Genomic DNA, 20,515 nt, shown 5'->3' with positions numbered 1-20,515 from the left:
ATCAGGAGTGATTTCTCATTCATGTCTGAGGGGAATGCAAAATGGCAGAGCTACTTTGGAAGATAGTTTACTGATTTCTTATAGAGCTATTAAATAGCAAGTCCTTGATCCAGCATTTAAATGGCAATCCTCAAAGAAGTCTTAAAGAATTAATATGTGCAAATGAATATTGCTAAGTTAAAAAAGGTAGTATGAAAAAATCTGTATGATCCCATTTATGTAAAATTTGAAGTAAAACAGTTTACCGATTGCCAAAGGTTTTAGGATTTTGGAGAGTTGAATTTGCTGAAGCACGAGGTTGAATTTTTTAGAATGGGGAAACTATTCTGTACTATGATAGTGGACACATGATCATATGCATTTGTCCAAATCCATAAAACGTCACAGCACAAATAGTGAATCTTCATGCATATACACTTTTTTAAAAATCAATTGAGATTGATACAAGAAATTTCAGGATGAAATTCAGATAGTGACAAAAAATATAACTATTAAAGATGTATGATAAATGTCACTGAAGAGCATGGAAAGTAAGGAGAAGCTGACAAATATATATCAATGCTATACTTTAATTAATAAAATTGTTTTCCATCAGTGTATGGGTAAACAATTTGAAGCCACTGTACATGTATATGGGTATGAACAAATAAATAAATGGATGACAGTAGAAACCAGGTTTCTCTGTCTTGGAATGGGAGGTTCCAGAACAGTAAGGGGGAAAGGCTAGAATAAACTGTGTGTTACTAAATTCGAGTCAGAGAAATCACAGAACTCATTTTTAGCTTAATATAATACATACACACTTATAAATAATTATAGATATGTATATGTACTCGACTTAGTATACACAAATATAAGTTCTAGCTCTGTTTGCTGAGAGGGCCTATAAGTAATGAAATTCCCCCCCAAAATGAGCAATCCCTGAGCCCAGATCTCAGTATCTAAAAATATTCTACAGTGAAAGGAACCAGGGCTCCTTGGAAAAATAGCTGAGTCCAGGGTTGGCCAGGGAATATATAAGACTGGAATACTTTGTTGTACCAGAAAGTACAGAAGTTCTCAAAAAATAAAATGATAGAATTATGCAAAAGGGACACAGGAGCCAACTGAGAAAGTTCACAATAGCCAAAACTAGAGTAATATGAGCAGTAGATGGATAGATACATGATAGATAGGTAGATACGACAGTACTGAATTATAATCTGAAACACTTCCAGCCAAGATGGAGGCATAGGTAGACTTGATTCACCTCCTCACACAACCATGAGAAAGATAAAAACCAATCTAAAAAGAAATAACAACCAGAACTGTCAGAAAGTCGAACTGTATGGCAATCCAGCAATGAAGGATTTATAGAACAAACATTCATCCAGAAAGGTAGGTGGGGTGCATAGTACATGGTGTGGCACAGTGAGGCAGTGGCAGGCAAGGCAACTGTGGTGGTGGCCCACTGAAAGCATGGTCCCACATTAATGTGCAATGGATGAAAACTGGGAGGGACAACTGAGGAGCAGTTGATCCCAGCCCCAAGCCAGACTGTGCAGCCAACGGTTCCAGCAGTGGGAGAATAAAGCCTCATAACTTCTGGCTATAAACCAGTGGGGACTGGCACAGGAGAAGAAACTACCAGTCTCTCAGGAGAGTCCATATAAAGGGAACAAAGGGTCCCAGAATGTCTGCAAACCCATCCACTCTAGGAATTAGCACCACAGCAGCAAATTGAATGGTGCCAAATGCTTATGGGAAGTGGAGGGAAAGACTGGAAATGGGGCAAGAATCAAACAAGGTGCAGCATCCCTCTCTGACCCCTCCCCACATACAGTGCCACAAAGTAGCAAAGTGGGCTGCCCTGTCCAGGTGAATACCTAAGGCAGGTATTCACCTGCCTTAAACATACCACGTACACCAAGCATGGTAATCAAAGCAGCTCTATCTAATATGTAGAAACACAGGGAAGTTGCCAAAAGGAAGAAACAGAGAGATAAGGCCCAAATGAAGAAATGGATCAAAACTTCACAAAAAGAACTAAGTGACACAGAGATAGCCAATCTATCAGATGCACAGTTCAAGGCACTGGTGACCAGGATGCTCACGGAAATGATTCAGGGAAGCCACAAAACCAAGGAAGACATGAACGCTATGCAAAGAGAAACAAAGAAAAATATGCAGGGAACCAAGAGTAAACAGAACGAAGCTGGGATTCAAATCAACAATTTGGAGCAGAAGGAAGAAAGAAACATTCAACCAGAACAAACAAACAAGAATTCAAAAAAATGAGGAAAGGCTTAGGAACCTATGGTACAACTTTGAACATTCATATGCGTGCCAGAAGGAGAAGAGGAAGAGCAAGAAATTGAAAACTTATTTCAACAAACAATGAAGGAGAACTTCCCCAATCTTGAAAAGAAAATATAATTCCAGGAAGTCCAGGACTTCAGAGAGTCCCAAAGAAGTTGGACCCAAGGAAGCACACACCAAGGCACATCATAATTACATCACCCAAGATAAGGAGAGGATCTTAAAAGCAGCAAGAGAAAATGAGACAGTTACTTACAAAGGAGTGCCTATTAGACTATCAGCTGATTTCTTAAACAAACAAACAAACAAACACCTTGCGGGCAAGAAGGGGCTGGAAAGAAGTGTTTGAAGTCATGAAAGGCAAGGACCTACATCCAAGATTACTCTATTCAGCAAAGCTATCATTTAGAATAGAAGGGCAGATAAAGTGCTTCCCAAATAAGGTAAAGTTAAAGGAGTTCATCATCACCCAATCCTCACTGTATAAAATGTTGAAGGGACTTAACTAAGAAAAAGAAGATAAAAAATATGAACAGCAAAATGATGACAGACTCACAAGTATCAACAACTGAAAAAAAAACCCTAAGCAAACAACTAGAACAGGTACAGAATCACAGAAATGGAAATCACATGGAAAGTTACCAGTGGAGAGGGGGAAGAATGGGGGAAAGGTACAGGGAATAAGAAGCATAAATGTTAGGTACAAAATAGACAGCGGGGAGGTTAAGAATAGTATGGGAAATGATGAAGCTAAAGAACTTATATATACAACCCATGGACATGATCTAAGAGTGGGTGCTGTGAGAGGAGAAATGCAGGGCAAAAGGGAATAAAGGGGAGAAAAAAATGGGACAACTATAATAGCATAATGAACAAAATATATTTTGTTAAAAAGTAACCAAGTTTTGCAACACATTCTGTGTCACTGAAATGTGCTGCCAGTGTTGTCTGTTTTTCTAAAAGAAATCCCTGGAGTGGTTCTCATAACTCAAAAGCTCTGGCCAGTGATCTACCTTTAGAAAGCAATCTCACTTCTGTGTATAAGAGAAGGTGTGTGTGCTCTATGTCCATCTCCTCACAGAGCTGTGCAAACAGACATCAGTTAACAGCATGTACTTTAATGTGGTTGATAATTTTAATCATGTCCTGCAAAACGTTAACATCAGGTGATGTTTTTTGGCTAGTCAGCATTTCTCTATGGATGACATAGTGCATAGACTCACATTCAGAATTGACCTATTTGACCCAAGTAGTGAAACCAGAAAGACGTCCAGTTATGGCAGCCACTCCATCTGTGTATATACCAACACAAAATGACCAATTAAGTTTTTTTGATATGTAATCATTCAAAGACTTGAATAGTTCTTCAGCTGTGGAGTTGGTTGGCAATAAAAGTGCACATAACATATCCTTATGAACATCCTCCTGACAAATACATTGCAGAAAAACAAGCAGTGTTGTCTTATTGTCAATGTTGGTAGACTCATCAACCTGGATTGTGTGCCATGGTGATTCATTAACCCTAACTATTGTGCCTCAATATGCTCTGCTATTTCATCAATTTGTCTACTTATGGTGCTAGCCCAAAGAGGGACACATGCCACCTTTTTAACAGCAGCTTCTCCTAAAAGTTCACAACAAATGTCCTCTGCAGCAGGCAATTTCAACTCTTCACCAGTAGTAAATGGCTTCTTAGCTTTAGCAATGTGGTTAGCCACTAAGTATGATGCTCTTAGTGCAGATACATTTGATGAAGTAGTGGCCTTCAATAATTGCTTCTGTTCTTTGTGTTCATACTTTCTTTTGAAACACTCCAAAGGCCTGCCTTTTAATGCAGGATGTTTGGTTACCATGCAGCAAAGCAGTTTTGAAGGTTTCATGGCTTTGCTGGATAGCCAGTCACCACATATTATTATACAAAGTGGGCTTGGAGAATGTGAATCACCTATTGCAATAAACACATATTTTAAGCAGAACTTTTGGTATTTTCTTTAATGCACTTTCTTTTTGTTGATAGTCTTAGACTTCTGGTCTCTCATCATTGGGTCTTTCCCCTTTTTCAAAGAAGCTTTCCAATGATGTTTGTCTCTTGGCATTTGGGTTAGCATGTGGGCTTACCAAAACTGTGAGAGGGACAAGTGCATAGTATGAGAAGGAGGTGTGGACAGAAGTGGTAAATAAAATACTGGGCAGGCCATACATGGACTGTTGGAAAGAAGTGTTGGATTCTGACTTAAAGCCACTAGACAGCTGTATAATTGAATTACATCAACTCACTTGCCACTATAAAGCCTACCAACAGATGTAGCTTAATTGCCACTCAGTCAGTGATAGGGTTTTGATATGAGTCAGCAAGCAACTGATTTATCATGTTCCTTGTACAGTCAAACCACTCTGCTAATGATAATCTGTATTTGCAGCTGAACCCGAGCACTAGCATCATGACCTCAGCTCCACCTCAGATCACCAGGCATTAGACACTCACAAGAAATGTGCATCTAGATCTTCACATATACAGTTCAAATTAGGGTTCAGGCTTCAATGAGAGTCTAATACTAGCTCTGATCTAACAAAAGGCAGAACTCAGGTGGTAATCAAGTGATGAGGAGTAGCAGGAAAAACAGATGAAGCTTCACTGAACCACTGGAGTGGTTCAAACCTGGGGGTTGAGGACCCCTGTGCAAACCAAATAATTGTGTGTCTGTTTTTCTGCAGTTACATGCAGTTTTTAAAATTAATTATTATATTACTGTTATTCAATTACAGTGGTCCCATTTTTTTCCCCATTGCACTCCATGCCCCACCCATCCCCTCTGCTCCAACAGTCAATGCCCACCCCACTGTCCATGCCCAAGAGTCCTTCATTAATGTGTCATGATTTGTTCCTTCCTTCTCTTTATCTGTTATGCCCCTCCATCTACCACTCTGGTCACTATCAGTTTGTCCTTTATTTCCATATCTCTGGTTATACTTTGCTTGCTTGTTTGTTTTGTTGACTATGTTCTACTTATAACTGAAATTCTATGGTATCTGTCTTTTACCTCCTGGTTTATTACACTTAGCATAATAATCCCCAGTTCCACCCATGCCACTGTGAAGGGTAGGAGCTCCTTTCTTTTTCCGCTGTGTAGTATTCCATTATGTAAATGTACCACAGTATTTTGATCCACTGATTTATTGATGGGCACGTAGGCTGTTTCCAGTACTTGGCTATTGTAAATTGTGCTGCTGTGAACATTGGAGTGCATAGGTACTTCTGAACTGGTGTTTCAGGATTCTTAGGGTATAATCACATCAGTGTAATTGCTAGATAAAAAGGCAGTTACAGTTTTAGATTTCTGAGAAAATTACAGGGGGGTATGGGCTGGGAAGGGAGTAAAAGACAAAAAACTGTACTTGAACAATAATTAAATAAAAAGTATTTAAAAAAATAAAATCACATATGTTTTCCAAAGTGACTTCAGCAGTCTGCATTCCCACCAACAGTACACTAGGGTTCCCTCTTTTCCACAACCTCACCAGCATTTGTTCTTTGCTGATTTGTTTATGATGGCCATTCTGACCAATGTAAAGTGGTATCTAAGTATTGTTTTAATTTTCATCTCTCTGATGGCTATTGATGCTGAGTAGCCTGTCATATGTCTCCGAGTCCTCTGTATATCCTCCTTGGAGAAGTGTTTGTTCAGGTCCTTTGCCATTTTTAAAAAATATATTTTATTGATTATGCCATTACAGTTGTCCTATCCCCCACTTCGTTCCCTTTCACCCTGCACACCCCCACCTCCACCATTCCCTGTGGGGGCAACCACTTTCGCAAGCATCCCCTCGGTGCCACAGACACGCGTGAGTGAATAAATATGGCCGAGAAGCGATGAGATCTGTTTGGGGATGGAGGCGTGGGCTGTGGCTAGTTTCTCTGAGGAGAAAGAGGCCAGCAGCGGCCAGTTTCTCCGAGGAGAAAAAGGCCTCGAGCGCCTTTCTCCATAGCCTTTTATTGGGTTGTAATACACAGGAGTACAGGGCAGCAAGGATCAAACAGTAGATAACATTACAAAGAGGTCTGGGGGCTTACTATGAGTCAGAGTTGCAGAAACTTTGGAAGACAAACTCATTTTCTCTCGGACCCTTATCATATGAATGAAAGCACTTTTAGCAGATTTCACAGGTTAATCAGCAAGTCTTTGTGATGCCACATTTTCCCCCAGGTCACGCTCTGGCCAGGCAAGGAGTTGCACCTCTCCCCAACAGGTATTCAGGCTTAAGGGGATTAGAGACAGGAAGTGCTTCTCCCAGAGTACATGGGGACTCAGGCTTTGTCAAAGCGGGGGGGGGGGGCAAGAGTCCATTGCTCTCTGTTGCAGCCCCCGGAGTCCCTCCATGAAGGCCTCCCAGGTGATCGAGTCTGGCTCAGGTTGCCCCCCGCTGTGAGGGGTCTTACCCGTCATTGACTTCTGACCAAGCTCTGGGGGCAGGGAGAGGAATTGAGGCAGCATTTGCTACCAGAGACAGGCTTTGTCTCCTGCGGCTGGCATTCCAAAGGTGGTCTCTTGCCCTTAGCCACAGGGGGTAGAGATACAATTCCTAAAATCAGGCAGAGCGGTCTACTACAATTACGTCTCAAGTTCTTTAGATTCTATATTTCCCCTACTATTCTTGCCCTCCCCCTATCTATTTTCTATCTATTGCCTATGCTACTTATTTTCTGTACCTTCTCCTCCCTTCTCCTCCTTCCACTCCCCTGTTGCTAACCCTCCATGTGATCTTCATTTCTATGGTTCTGCTCCTGATCTAGCTGTCCTTTTAGTTTGCTTTTGTTTTAGGTGTGGTTGTTAATAACTGTGCGTTTGCTGTCCTTTCACTGTTCATGTTTCTTTAACTTCTTTTTCTTAGATAAGTCCCTTTAACATTTCATATAATAAGGGCTTGGTGATGATGAACTTCTTGAACTTGACCATATCTGAGAAGTACTTCATCTGCCCTTCCACTCTAAATGAAAGCTTTGCTGGATAGAGCAATCTTGGATGTAGGTCTTTAGATTTCATGACTTGAAATACTTCTTTCCAGCCCCTTCTTGCCTGTAAGGTCTCTTTTGAGAAATCCACTGACAGTCTCATGGGAGCTCCTTTGTAGGTGACTGTCCCCTGAGCTCTTGCTGTTTCTAGGATTCTCTCCTTCATTTTAATCTTGGCCAATGTAATAATGATGTGCCTTGGTGTGTTCCTTCTTGGGTCCAACTTCTTTGGTACTCTCTGAGCTTCCTGGATTTCCTGGAAGTCTATTGCCTTTGCCAGATTGGGGAAATTCTCCTTTATTATTTGTTCAAATAAGTTTTCCACCGGTGGCTGTGCCTTTCCCCCTTCTGGTACCCCTGTAATTCGGATGTTGGAGCATTTAAAGATGTCCTGGAGGTTCCTAAGCCTCTCCTCATTTTTTTGAATTCTTGTTTCTTTATCCTTTTCTGTTTGGTCTTTTTTTTCTTCTTTCTGGTCCACTCTCTTGATCTGAGTCCCAGTTTCCTTTCCATCACTATTGGTTCCTTTGCTTTTTGCTTCATTTCACTTAGTGTAGCATTAATTTTTTCATCTAATTTGCAACTAAAATCAACCAGTTCTGTGAGCATCCTGATCACCAGTGTTTTGAACTGTGTATCTGATAGGTTGGCTATTTCTTGGTCACTTAGAGTTCTCGGCTCTGGGGCTTTGAGTTCTTCTTGAGCCATAATGTTTTGGTCTGTTCGTGCCTGTTAGGTATGAGGGGCAGAGCCCTAGGTGTTCGCCAGGGCAGGGCAACTCAGTAGTTGGGTTGTGACACTGTATGTAGGAGTGGGGTCAAAGAGGGGCAATGGTGGTCCCTTCTGCTGCTTCCCACCGCTGGGGCCAGCATGGTCAGTCTCACTGCTTGCTCCTTGCCTGGTTTATCTGTCTGGCTGAATGGTTCATTGTTGTCGGACTTCCATATAGTTCAATTTTCTGTGTTTTGGTTGCATTTTTTTAAATAAAACTTTGTTGTCTTTAAACGTGGTTGTGCGAGGAGACACAGTGTTTTCACCTATGCCACCATCTTGGCCAGAAGTCCCTTTGCCATTTTTTAATTGGGTTGTTTGTTTTCCTGGAGTGGACACATGTAGTTCTTTATGTATTTTGGACATCACACAATTCTCCAAAGTATCATTTGCAAATATATTTTCCCATACATTTGGTTCCCTTCTTATTTTGCTGATATTTCCTTTTCTTTCTGATGTTTCCTTTAGATGTGCAGAAGCTCTTTGTTTTCATGAGGTCCCAATTGTTTATTCTTTCCTTTATGTTCCTTTCTCTGGGACACATATTGGTGAAAATATTGCTGTGTGGAGTATCTGAGATTTTCCTGTCTATGTTCTCCTCTATTACTTTTCTGGTGTCACAACTTCTCTTTAAGTCTTTTTATCCATTTGAGTTTATTTTTGTGTATGGTGTAAGCTAGTGGTTGGGTTTCATTTTTTTGCATGTAGCCGTCCAAATGTCCCAACACCATTTATTGAAGAGGCTATTTCTACTCCATTTTATGCTTCTGCCCCCTTTGTAAAATATTAATTCACCATAGAGATTTGGGTTTATTACTGGGGTCTCTATTCTGTTCCATTGATCTCAGTGTCTGTTCTTATGGCAGACAAATAGTCTACCAGACCATTTGATTACCATGGCCTTGTAATATAGTTTGATGTCAGGTATTTTGATCCCTTCTATTTTGTTCTTTCTCAAAATTCCTGTGACTGTTCAGGTTCATTTATGGTTCCATATAAGTTTTTAAAATGTTTGTTCTATATCTGTGAAACATCTCAATGGTATTTTAACAAGGAATGCATTGAATCTATAAATTGCTTTGGGTAGTATGGGCATTTTGATGATGTTCATTATTCCAATCCATGAATACAGTATATGCTTCAATTTGTTTGTGTCTTTTTTAATTTCTTTCTTCAATGTTGTGTAATTTTCTGAGTACAGGTCTTGTACCATCCTGGTAAGGTTTACTCCTAGGTACTTAATTCTTCTTGATGCTATAGCAAATGGGATATTTTACTTGATTTCTATTTCTGATATTTCATTGTTGGTGTACAAAAATGCCTTTGATATCTGAATGTTGACTTTGTATCCCACTGCTTTGCAAATTCACTTATTATGTGGAGTAGTTTTGTGGTGGAGTGTATAATTTTTCTATGTACACTATCATATCCCCTGCAAACAGTGACAGTTTTACTTCCTCCTTTCTAATGTGGATGGCTTTTATTTTTTTCTTGTCTGACTGCTCTGGCTAGAACTTCCAAACTATGTTGAATAGAAGTAGTGAAAGTGGATATCCTTATCTTGTTCCTGATATTTCTGGGAAAGCTTTAAGTTGTTGCCCATTGAGCATGATATTGGCTGTACGTTTCTGTTTTATTGTTTTGAGGTATTGTTTTTGGCCTTTATTGTTTTGAGTTATGCTCCCTCTATTCCAACTTTACTGAGTGTTTATCATAAATGGGTGCAGTACCTTATCAAATGCTTTTCCCACATTTATTGGTATGATCATGTTATATTTGTCTTTCCTTTTGTTTATGTGATATACTACATTGATTTGTGAATATTATACCATTCTTGCATCATTGGGATTAACCCCACTTGATCATGGTGTGTGATATTTTTAATGTATTGCTTGATGCAGGTTGCCAATATTTTGTTGAGCATTTAAGTGCCTATGTTCATCAGTAATATCGGTCTTCAGTTCTTTTTCTTTGTTGTGTCTTTATCTGCTTTTGGAATTAGAATGATGCTGGCTAATAAAGAGATTGGGAATCTTCCTTATTCTTGGATTTTCTGGAATAGTCTGAGAAAGACATGGTTTAGCTCTTCCTTAATGTTTTGTAAAATTCTCCACTGAAACCATCTGGTCCAGAGCTTTTCTGTGCCTGGAGTTTTTTTTATGACTCCTTTGATTTCTCTAGCTGTTATCAGTCCATACAGGCTTTCTGCCTCTTCTTCATTCAGTTTTGGAATATTATATCTTTCTAGGAATTGTTCCATTTCATCCAGGTTTTCAAATTTCTTGGCATTTAGTTCTTCATAGTAATTTCTTCCAATACTTTGTATTTCTGTGGTATCAGCTGTAATCTGTCCTCTTTCATGTCTGATTTTATGTACTTGGGTCCTCTTTTTTCTTTATGAGTTTGGTCAAAGGCTTGTTGATTTTATCTTTTCAAAGCGGCAGCTCCTGGATTTATTGATCCTTTGAATTATTGTTTTTGTCTCAGTGTTGTTTAATTCTGCTCTGATTTTGATTATTTCCTTCACTCTACTTGCTTTGGGCTTTGTTTGTTGTTGTTCCTCCAGTTCTTGTGGGTGTGGGGTTAGGTTGTTTATTTCAAAAGTTTCTATCTTTTTAAAGTAGGTCTGTATTACTATGAACTTTCCTGTAAGGACTCTTTTCTGTGATCCATCAGTTTTTGGCTCTTATGTATTCATTTTCATTAGCTTCCAGAAATATTTTCATTTCTTACTTGATCTCATTATTAACCCAATCATGGTTTAATAGCATGCTATTCAATCTCTATGAATTTGAGTGTTTTCAGTTTTTTCCTTGAGTTTGGTTTCTAGTTTCAGGCCCTTGTGGTGTGAGAATAAATGCTTGATATAATTTCAATTTTCTTGAATTTGTGGAGGCTGTTTTCTGCCCTGTCATATGGTCTATCTTTGAAACTGTTCTATGTGCATTTACCCAAAAGAATGTGTATTTTGGTTCTTTGGGATAGAAAGTTCTATAATTATGAGTTAAGTCCATTACTACCTGAGCTTTTTCTTCCTGTCAATTTGCTTGGAATATTTTTTTCCAACCCTTCACTTTCAGTGTGTGTAGGCCTTTTTTTTTTCCCCCTCTTGTAGGCAACACATTTGTGGGTCATGATTTCTTATCCATTCGGCTTCCCTATATGTTTTGATTAGACCATTTAATCCATTAATATTTAAGGTGATTATTGATAGGTACTTATTTATTTCCCCCCTTTGTACCTGTGTTCCCCTCTCTTTAGCTATTTTTATTCCTCTTCTTAAAGCAGTCCCTTCAGTGTATCTTGCAGTCGTGGTTTGGTGAAGGTGTATTCTTTCAGCCTTCTTTTGTCTGAGAAACTCCTTATTTCACTTTCCATTTTAACTGAGAGGCTCACTGGGTAGAGTAGTCTTGATTGCAGGCCTTTGCTTTTCACTACTTGGAATATTTCTTGCAATTCCCTTCTGGCCTGTAGTGTTTCTGTTGAGAAACCAGCTCCTACCCTTATCAAAGCTATGTGATCGGGGAAGGACAAAGGCTTAATTAAGTAAGATAGTGGGAGAGTATTCTATGGGATTTAAAGTACTGACAGTGGAGAACAGATAGGAGATTCTTTGCAGAAGTACAGCAATAACTGTGATATTTCACCCAACTAGCCACTTTTTATAAAAGGTTAAAAAGAGATGACTCTTGTTAAAAGGGAAAAGAATGGGAACTGACTTTAGAAAGCATAGCATTTATGTGGTTAAATGGTGAAATATAGTGAGAGTTATAGACAGAAACTTGGCATATTGTGTGAGAGAATAAAGTTAGTCACAACAGTGATAAAGTTCAGGAAGAAAGTGAAACAGATTAAGACCAGGAAAGAGTGCTGTGTTGGATCTGGAATAATGATAATATAAGAAATCAATAATTTGAATTAAAAGATTGAAAAGTAAAAGATAAAGAGTAGTGTGTTATTGGAATATGAGTTAAGTAAAAAAGAAAAATTAAAATGCAATATGAAGGATAGAATAAAGCAAACAAAAATAAAGTCAGCAGATACCAGTTCCTAGTACAAAAGGGAGAGAAACCTGTCCAATTGGAGGAGGAGAAGCCAGCAAGCCAGCAGTTGCCAAGCATATATGAAAATAAGGGAACAGAAACCTTGATGGTCATGGAGGAACCAGATGAGTCACAATCAATTTGAAAATATGAAAAGACCAGAGCTGGACCCATAGAAGAGGCCTCCCAATAGTAGAGTCAGAGAGACAAATTGCACTTTGCTGTAGGAGAGAAGCCAAATGTTGCTCCATATTGAGTAGGTGAAAGCAGAGAACGACAGGATAACCAAAAGAGACTGCACCGCTGAAATTCACAGGCATTCCACCACAGAAGTTCAAACCATAAACCCAGGGTGTCAAAATAGATTAATCTAAGAAGCTGAGGCTAATAAGAAGAGTCTCACAAACAGTGGGAAGACAAAGAAACAATCCCCAAATGAAAGGAAAGTAGGAACCCTCAGAAAGAATGTTAGATGAAATAGAGGCAAGTCAACTATCAGATACTGAATTCAAAGCACTGGTTATCAGGAAGTTCAAAGAGCTCACAATGAACTACACGGGAGCTATAATGATCTCACCGGGAAATAGGGTGAGGAAATGGAAAGGAAATGGAAATTATTAGCAAGGGCCAAGAGGAAATGAAGAATACAATTTCTGAATTGAAAAACACAGTAGAAAGCATTAAAAATAGGGCAGATCAGACAGAAGATCAGATTAGTGAGTTGGAGGACAAAGTAGAAAGCATCTCACAGAAAGAACAGGAAAGGGAAAGAGGCTCAGAAAGAATGAAGAGGGATTAAGAGAAATGCAAGACAATATGAAACGTAATAATATCCGAATAATAGGAATGCCAGAAGGAGAAGAAGAAGAACAAAGGATAGAAAACATATTTAAAAGAGTAATGAGATAAAATTTCTCTAATTTGATGAGAGAAAAAGTCACACAAATCCAGGAATCACACAGAGTCCCATTCAAGAGGAACCCAAGGAGACCCACTTCAAGACACATCATCATTAAAATGACAAAATTCCAAGACAAAGAGAGAATCTTAAAGACAGCAAGGGAGAAAAAAAAAGTAACATACATGGGAGCCCCAATAATGTTAGCAACTGACTTCTCAATGGAAACACTTCAAGCAAGAAGAGAAAGGTAAGAAATATTCCAAGTAATGAAAAACAGAGGCCTACAACCAAGGCTACTTTACCCAGCAAGGCTCTCAATCAAGATAGAAGGCCAAATAAAGAGCTTCCAAGACAAAAAAAGTCTAAAAGAATTTGCTGCCACCAAGCCAGCTCTACAAGAAATACTAAAAGGACAGCCTTAAAGAAAGGAAGAAAAAGAGACAGACAGAGAGGAACACAGATACAAAAATGGCAATGAATAAGTACCTTTCAATAATAACCTCAAATGTAAATGGATTAAATGCTCCAGTCAAAAGACACAGAATAGTTGCATGGATAAAAAAGCATGACCCAGGGACTGCCGCCAAGATGGAGGCATAGGTGGATGTGCCGTGCCTTCTCACATAACCAAGTTTAGAGACAACTGAATATTAGCAACAGAAAACACAGCCAGAACACAGAAAATTGAACTTTTCGGAAGTCTGTTAACAACGAATTCTTCAGCCTGACCGGTAAGGGGCGAAACCAGCGGCTGGTGGAGCAGGGTTGCACAGGAACACTCAGTCAGATGGACTCAGGTGCGCCAAATCCAGACGCAGGGTTGCACCTAGTGAGCGAACGTGGGGGAGACAGCAGGGGAGCAGGGCTGCGTGTTGACTGTGGTCACGCATTTGTGCATGGATAGACAAGCGAGGGAGTGGGCGATTGGACTGGAACCCAGCGGTTTCCCATAGCGAGCGGCAGAGAGGGCTCCGCCATTTCCCTGCTCTGACCACGCCCCCACATACAGTGTCACAACCCAGTGACCTGGGAGTGCAAGACTCCGCTCCTCACACTTAAAGGACGTGAACAGACCAAAAATGGCTCAAGAAGATCTCAAAGCCCCAGAGCCTATAAATCTAAGCCATGAAGAAATAGCAAAACTCTCAGACACACAGTTTAAAACACTGGTGATCAGGATCCTCACAGAACTGGTTCATTATAGCCACAAATTAGACAAATATATGAAGGCGAAACTAAGTGAAATGAATGGAAGTGCACAGGAACCAATAGCGATAAAAAGGAAACTGGGACTCAAATCAATGGAGTGGCCCAGAAGAAAGCAAATAATGGCCAAACAGAAAAGAGTCAAGAAGCAAGAATTCAAAAAAAAAATGAGGAGAGTCTTAGGAACCTCCAGGACATCTTTAAATGCTCCAACATCCGAATTACAAGGGTACCAGAAGGGGGAAAGGCACAGTCACCAGTGGAAAACTTATTTGAACAAATAATAGAGGAGAATTTCCCCAATCTGGCAAAGGAAATAGACTTCCAGGAAATCCAGGAAGCTCAGAGAGTCCCAAAGAAGCTGGACCCTGGAAGGAACACACCAAGGCATATCATAATTACATTAGCCAAGATTAAAATGAAGGAGAGAATCCTAGAAGCAGCAAGAGCTAAGGGGACAGTCACCTATAAAGGAGTCCCCATCAGACTGTCAGCGGATTTCTCAGAAGAGACCTTGCAGGCAAGAAGGGGCTGGAAAGAGGTATTCCAAGACATGAAATCCAAAGACCTACAACCAAGATTGCTCTACCCAGCAAAACTTTCATTTAGAATGGAAGGACAGATAAGGTGCTTCTCAGATAAGATCAAATTCAAGGAGTTCATCATCACCAAGCCCTTATTATATGAAATGTTAAAGGGACTTATCTAAGAAAAAAGAAGTTAAAGAAACATGAACAGTGAAAGGACAACAAACGCACAGTTATTAACAACCACACCTAAAACGAAAGCAAACTAAAAGGACAGCTAGATCAGGAGTGGAAACATAGAAATGAAGATCTCAAGGAGGGTTAGCAATAGGGGAGTGGGAGGAGGAGAAGGAGGGAGAAGGTACAGAAAATAAGTAGCATAGACAGTAGATAGAAAATAGATGGGGGGACAAGAATAGCATGGGAAATATAGAATCTAAAGGACTTGAGACACATGGTCATAAACTAAAGGGGGGGTAACGGTGGGGATGGGGCGGTAGGGTGGAGGGGAATGAAGGGGGGAATACAACAACTGTAACAACATAATCAATAAAAAAAATTTTTTTAAAGAAAAAAAAGCATGACCCACACATATGCTGCCTACAAGAGACCCACCTCAGGACAAAACACCATCACAGACTAAAAGTGAAAGGCTGGAAACAAATTTTCCAAGCAAATGGACAAGAAAAAAAGCTGGGGTAGCAATTCTCATATCAGACAAAATACACTTCAAAAAAAGGAGCATAAAAAGACACCCAGAAGGTCACTTCATAATACTCAAGGGAAGAATCCACCAAGAAGACATTAACATCATAAATATATATGCACCCAACATAGGAGCACCAAAATATATAAAGAAAATCTTAGAGGAATTCAAGAAAGATATAGGCAGCAATACAATTATAGTGGGGGATTTTAACACCCCACTATCAAAAATGGACAGATCTCCCAAACAAAATATGAACAAAGACATTGCGGAATTAAACAACACCCTTGATGAAATGGACCTAACTGATATATACAGAGCTCTTCACCCCAAAGAAGCTAAATACACATTCTTTTCAAATGCACATGGAACATTCTCAAAGATAGACCACATGATAGGACACAAAACGAGCCTCAACAAATTCAAGAATATTGAAATCATACCAAGCATTTTCTCTGAACACAGGGGACTGAAATTGGAAACCAACCCCAAAGGAAAAAATCCAAAACACCCAAAATCATGGAGACTGAATGGTATGCTATTAAACAACGAATGGGTCAAGAATGAAATTAGGGGAGAAATCAAAGTTTCTGGAAACAAATGAAAATGATCTCACAACAACCCAAAACTTATGGGACACAGCGAAGGCAGTCCTGAGAGGGAAGTTTATAGCAATACAGGACTACCTAAAGAAGATAGAAACATCTCAAAGAAACAACCTTACTCTATGCCTACAGGAACTCGAGGAACAACAACGAAAACAGCCCAAAGCAAGTAGAAGGAAGGAAATTACCAAGATCAGAGCCGAATTAAATGACATAGAGACTAAAAGCACAATTCTAAGGATCAATGAATCCAGGAGTTGGTTCTTTGAAAAGATAAAGAAAATAGACAAGCCTTTAAGTAGGCTCATCAAGAAAAGAAGGGAACGGACACAAATAAACACAATCAGAAATGAAAGAGGAGAGATTACAACTGATACCACAGAAATAGAGAGATTTGTAAGAAATTACTATGAAGAACTGTATGCCAAGAAATTTGAGAACCTAGGGGAAATGGACACATTTCTAGAAAAATATAATCTTCCAAAGCTTAATGAAAAAGAAGCAGAAAATCCGAACACTCCAATAACAGCAAAAGAAATTAAAGCAGTAATCAAAAAACTCCCATCACACAAAAGCCCTGGACCAGATGGTTTCACAGGAGAGTTCTACAAAGCATTTAAGGAAGCACTAACCCCTATTCTTCACAGACTATTCCAAAAAATCCAAAAGGATGGAAAACTCCCAAACTCCTTTTATGAAGCCAGCATCATCCTAATTCCAAAACCAGATAGAGATACAACAAAGAAAGAAAACTTCAGGCCAATATCACTGATGAACATAGACACTAAAATCCTCAACAAAATATTGGCAAATCACATCCAACGATATATCCAAAAGATTATACACCATGACCAAGTGGGATTCATCCCAGGGATGCAAGGATGGTTCAACATTCGCAAAACAGTAAATGTAATTCATCCCATAAACAAAAGCAAAGACAAAAACCACATGATCATATCAATAGATGCAGAAAAAGCTTTCGATAAGGTACAACACCCATTTATGATGAAAACACTCAGCCAAGTGGGAATAGAGGGAGCATTCCTCAATATAATAAAGGCCATATATGAGACACCTACAGCCAACATTATTCTCAGTGGGCAAAAACTAAAAGCTTTTCCACTAAGATCAGGAACAAGACAAGGATGTCCACTTTCACCACTTCTATTCAATATAGTTTTGGAAGTTTTGGCCACAGCGATCAGGCAGGAAAAGGAAATAAAAGGCATCCAAATAGGAAAGGAGGAAACAAAACTGTCACTGTTTGCAGATGACATGATAGTGTACATGGAAAATCCTATAGACTCTACCCCAAAACTGCTCAAACTAATTAATGAATTTGGCAAAACAGCAGGATACAAAGTCAATATCCAGAAATCAAAGGCATTTTTGTATACTAACAATGAATCAGCAGAAGCCGAAATCAAGAAAAAAAATTCCATTCGATATAGCAAAAAGAAATATAAAATATCTAGGAATAAACCTAACCAAGGAGGTAAAAGACCTGTATGCAGAAAACTACACAGCACTGAAGAAAGAAATCAGGGAAGACACAAAGAAATGGAAACATATACCTTGTTCATGGATTGGAAGAATTAACATCATCAAAATGTCCATACTACCCAAAGCAATATACAGATTCAATGCAATACCTATTAAAGTACCCATGGCATATTTCACAGACATAGAACAAACACTTCGAAAATTTATATGGAACCATAAACGAGCCTGAATAGCAGCTGCACTTTTGAGCAAGAAGAACAAAGTAGGGGGGATCACAATACCTGATATCAAACTGTATTACAAGGCCACTGTAATCAAAACAGCCTGGTACTGGCATAAAAACAGGCACATAGACCAATGGAACAGAACAGAGAGCCCAGAAATCAACCCAACTCTCTACAGTCAATTAATATTCGACAAAGTGGGCAGTAACATAAAATGGAGTAAAGATAGCCTCTTCAGCAAATGGTGTTGGGAGAACTGGACAGCTTCGTGCAAAAAAATGAAACTTGAGCACCAACTTACACCATACACCAAAATAAATTCAAGGTGGATAAAAGACTTAAATGTAAGTCATGACAGCATTAAAGTCCTAGAGGAGAACATTGGCAAGAAAATCTCAGATATTTCACGCAGCAACTTCTTTACTGATATGTCCCCTAGAGCAAGGAATATACAGGAAAGAATAAACAAATGGGATCTCATCAAAATAAAAAGCTTCTGTGTGGCTAAAGAAAACAGTATTAAATTAGCAAGACAACTAACTGTATGGGAAAACATATTTGCCAATGATACCTCAGACAAAGGTTTAATCTCCAAAATATACAAAGAACTTACACGACTCCACTCTAAGAAGACACCCAACCCAATTAAAAAATGGGAAAAGGACTTGAACAAACACTTCTCCAAGGAGGACATACAGAACATTCAGAGACACATGAAGAGATGCTCAATATCGTTAGCTGTGAGAGAGATGCAAATTAAAACCACAATGAGATACCACTTTACACCAGTCAGGAGGGCTATAATAGACAAAGCAACGAACAACAAATGTTGGAGAGGGTGTGGGGAAAAGGGGTCCTTAGTTCACTGTTGGTGGGATTGCAGACTGGTACAACCATTATGGAAAACAGTATGGAATTTTCTCAGAAAAATAAAAATCGACCTGCCTTTTGACCCAGCAATTCCACTGCTGGGATTATATCCTAAGAATCCTAAAACATCAATATCAAAGAACCTATGCACCACAATGTTCATAGCAGCACAATTTACAGTAGCCAAGAGTTGGAAGCAACCTAGGTGCCTGTCAGTAAATGAATGGATCAAAAAATTGTGGTACATATACACAATGGAATTCTATGCTGCAGAGAGAAAGAAGGAGCTACTACCCTTTGCAACAACATGGATGGAACTGGAAAGCATTATGGTGAGTGAAATAGACCAGGCATTGAAGGACAAATACCATATGATCTCACCTTTGACAGGAAGCTAAACAATAAAACATACAAGCAAACAGAATACAAACAAAGACACTGAAATAGAGAACAAGTGGGCAGCGACCAGAGGGGAGAGGGAAGGGAATTTAAGGGGAAAAATGGGGAGGGATTTTGAGGAACAAGTATGAAAGACACAGGGATGAGGTTGGGGGGGGGGAATGCGAGGGAGGTGGAAAGACAGGGCTGGGGAGCTGGGATGGGAGAAATAGACAAAAAACTGTACTTGAAAAATAATTAAATAAAAATTTTAAAAAAGAATAAAACCAAAGACACTGAAGTAGAGAATAAGTGGTCAGTGACCAGAGAGGAGAGGGAAGGGAATTTAAGGGGAAAAAAGGGGAGGGATTTTGAGGAACTAGTATGAAAGACACAGGAATGAGGACTGGGGGTGGGGAGAAAATGGGAGGGAGGTTGGGAGCAATGGGCAGGGGGGACTGGGATGGAAGAAATAGACAAAAAACTGTACTTGAAAAATAACTGAATAAAATTTTAAAAAGAGAATAAACAAATGGGATCTCATCAAAATAAAAAGCTTCTGGGTGGCTAAAGAAAATAGTATTAAGATAAAAAGACAACCAACTGTATGGGAAAACATAATTGTCAAGGATACTGTTACGCCCGGAATTAGATAAAAGTAGCCAAGAGGAACCCAAGGCAGGCACCAGACTGTCTCAGCAAGGAAGATAGAAAAGTAAAGAAAGTACAAAGAGTGCTGAACAAGATAAACTGCCTGTGCATGACCTTGTCTTTGCATAACCTTGTCTTTGCAGAAAAGTATCTATTGTTGCAAGCAGAGAGCATAGCCACATGTGTGTTCTCTCAAGATAGCCAATTTTGCTAACAGCTACGTCTGCTTCTGTACTTGCTTGCTTGCTCACCCCAATAAAAACCCTAGGCTGTAAGCACCGGGCCCAACTTTCATTTGCAGCCATTTTGGCACCGTTTCTCCGGACACCCCTAGAGTTCGCCCCTGCGCAGGTAAAACTTTGCCCAATAAAGTTCCATCTTAAACTCCTGAAAGCTTCCGACCATTTGTTGCTCGCATTGGTGGATGCTACAATACCTCAGACAAGGGTTTAGCATGCAGGATGGAGGAGAATGACAGGGGGAAATAGAACAACTGTAATGGCATAATTAATAAAACATATTTAACAAAAGAAAAAATATACAAAGAACTTACAGGACTCCACTCTAAGAAGACAAATAACCCAGTTAAAAAATGGGAAAAGGACTTGAACAGGCACTTCCCCAAGGAGGACATACAGAGGATCCAGAGACACATGAAAAGATGCTCAATATTGCTAGCTGTGAGAGAGATGCAAATTAAAACCACAATGAGATATTGCTTTAAACTAGTCAGAATGGCTATCATAAACAAAGTAACAAACAACAAATGTTGGAGAGGTTGTGAGGAAAAGGGGTCCCTTGTTGGTGGGGTTGTAGACTGG

Source organism: Artibeus jamaicensis, unplaced genomic scaffold, assembly GCF_021234435.1.
Source record: "Artibeus jamaicensis isolate MK-2021 breed Jamaican fruit bat unplaced genomic scaffold, CSHL_Jam_final contig_464, whole genome shotgun sequence".
NCBI lineage: Eukaryota > Metazoa > Chordata > Mammalia > Chiroptera > Phyllostomidae > Artibeus > Artibeus jamaicensis.
The sequence above is the reverse complement of the archived record's forward strand: the minus strand, read 5'-3'. Positions refer to the sequence as shown.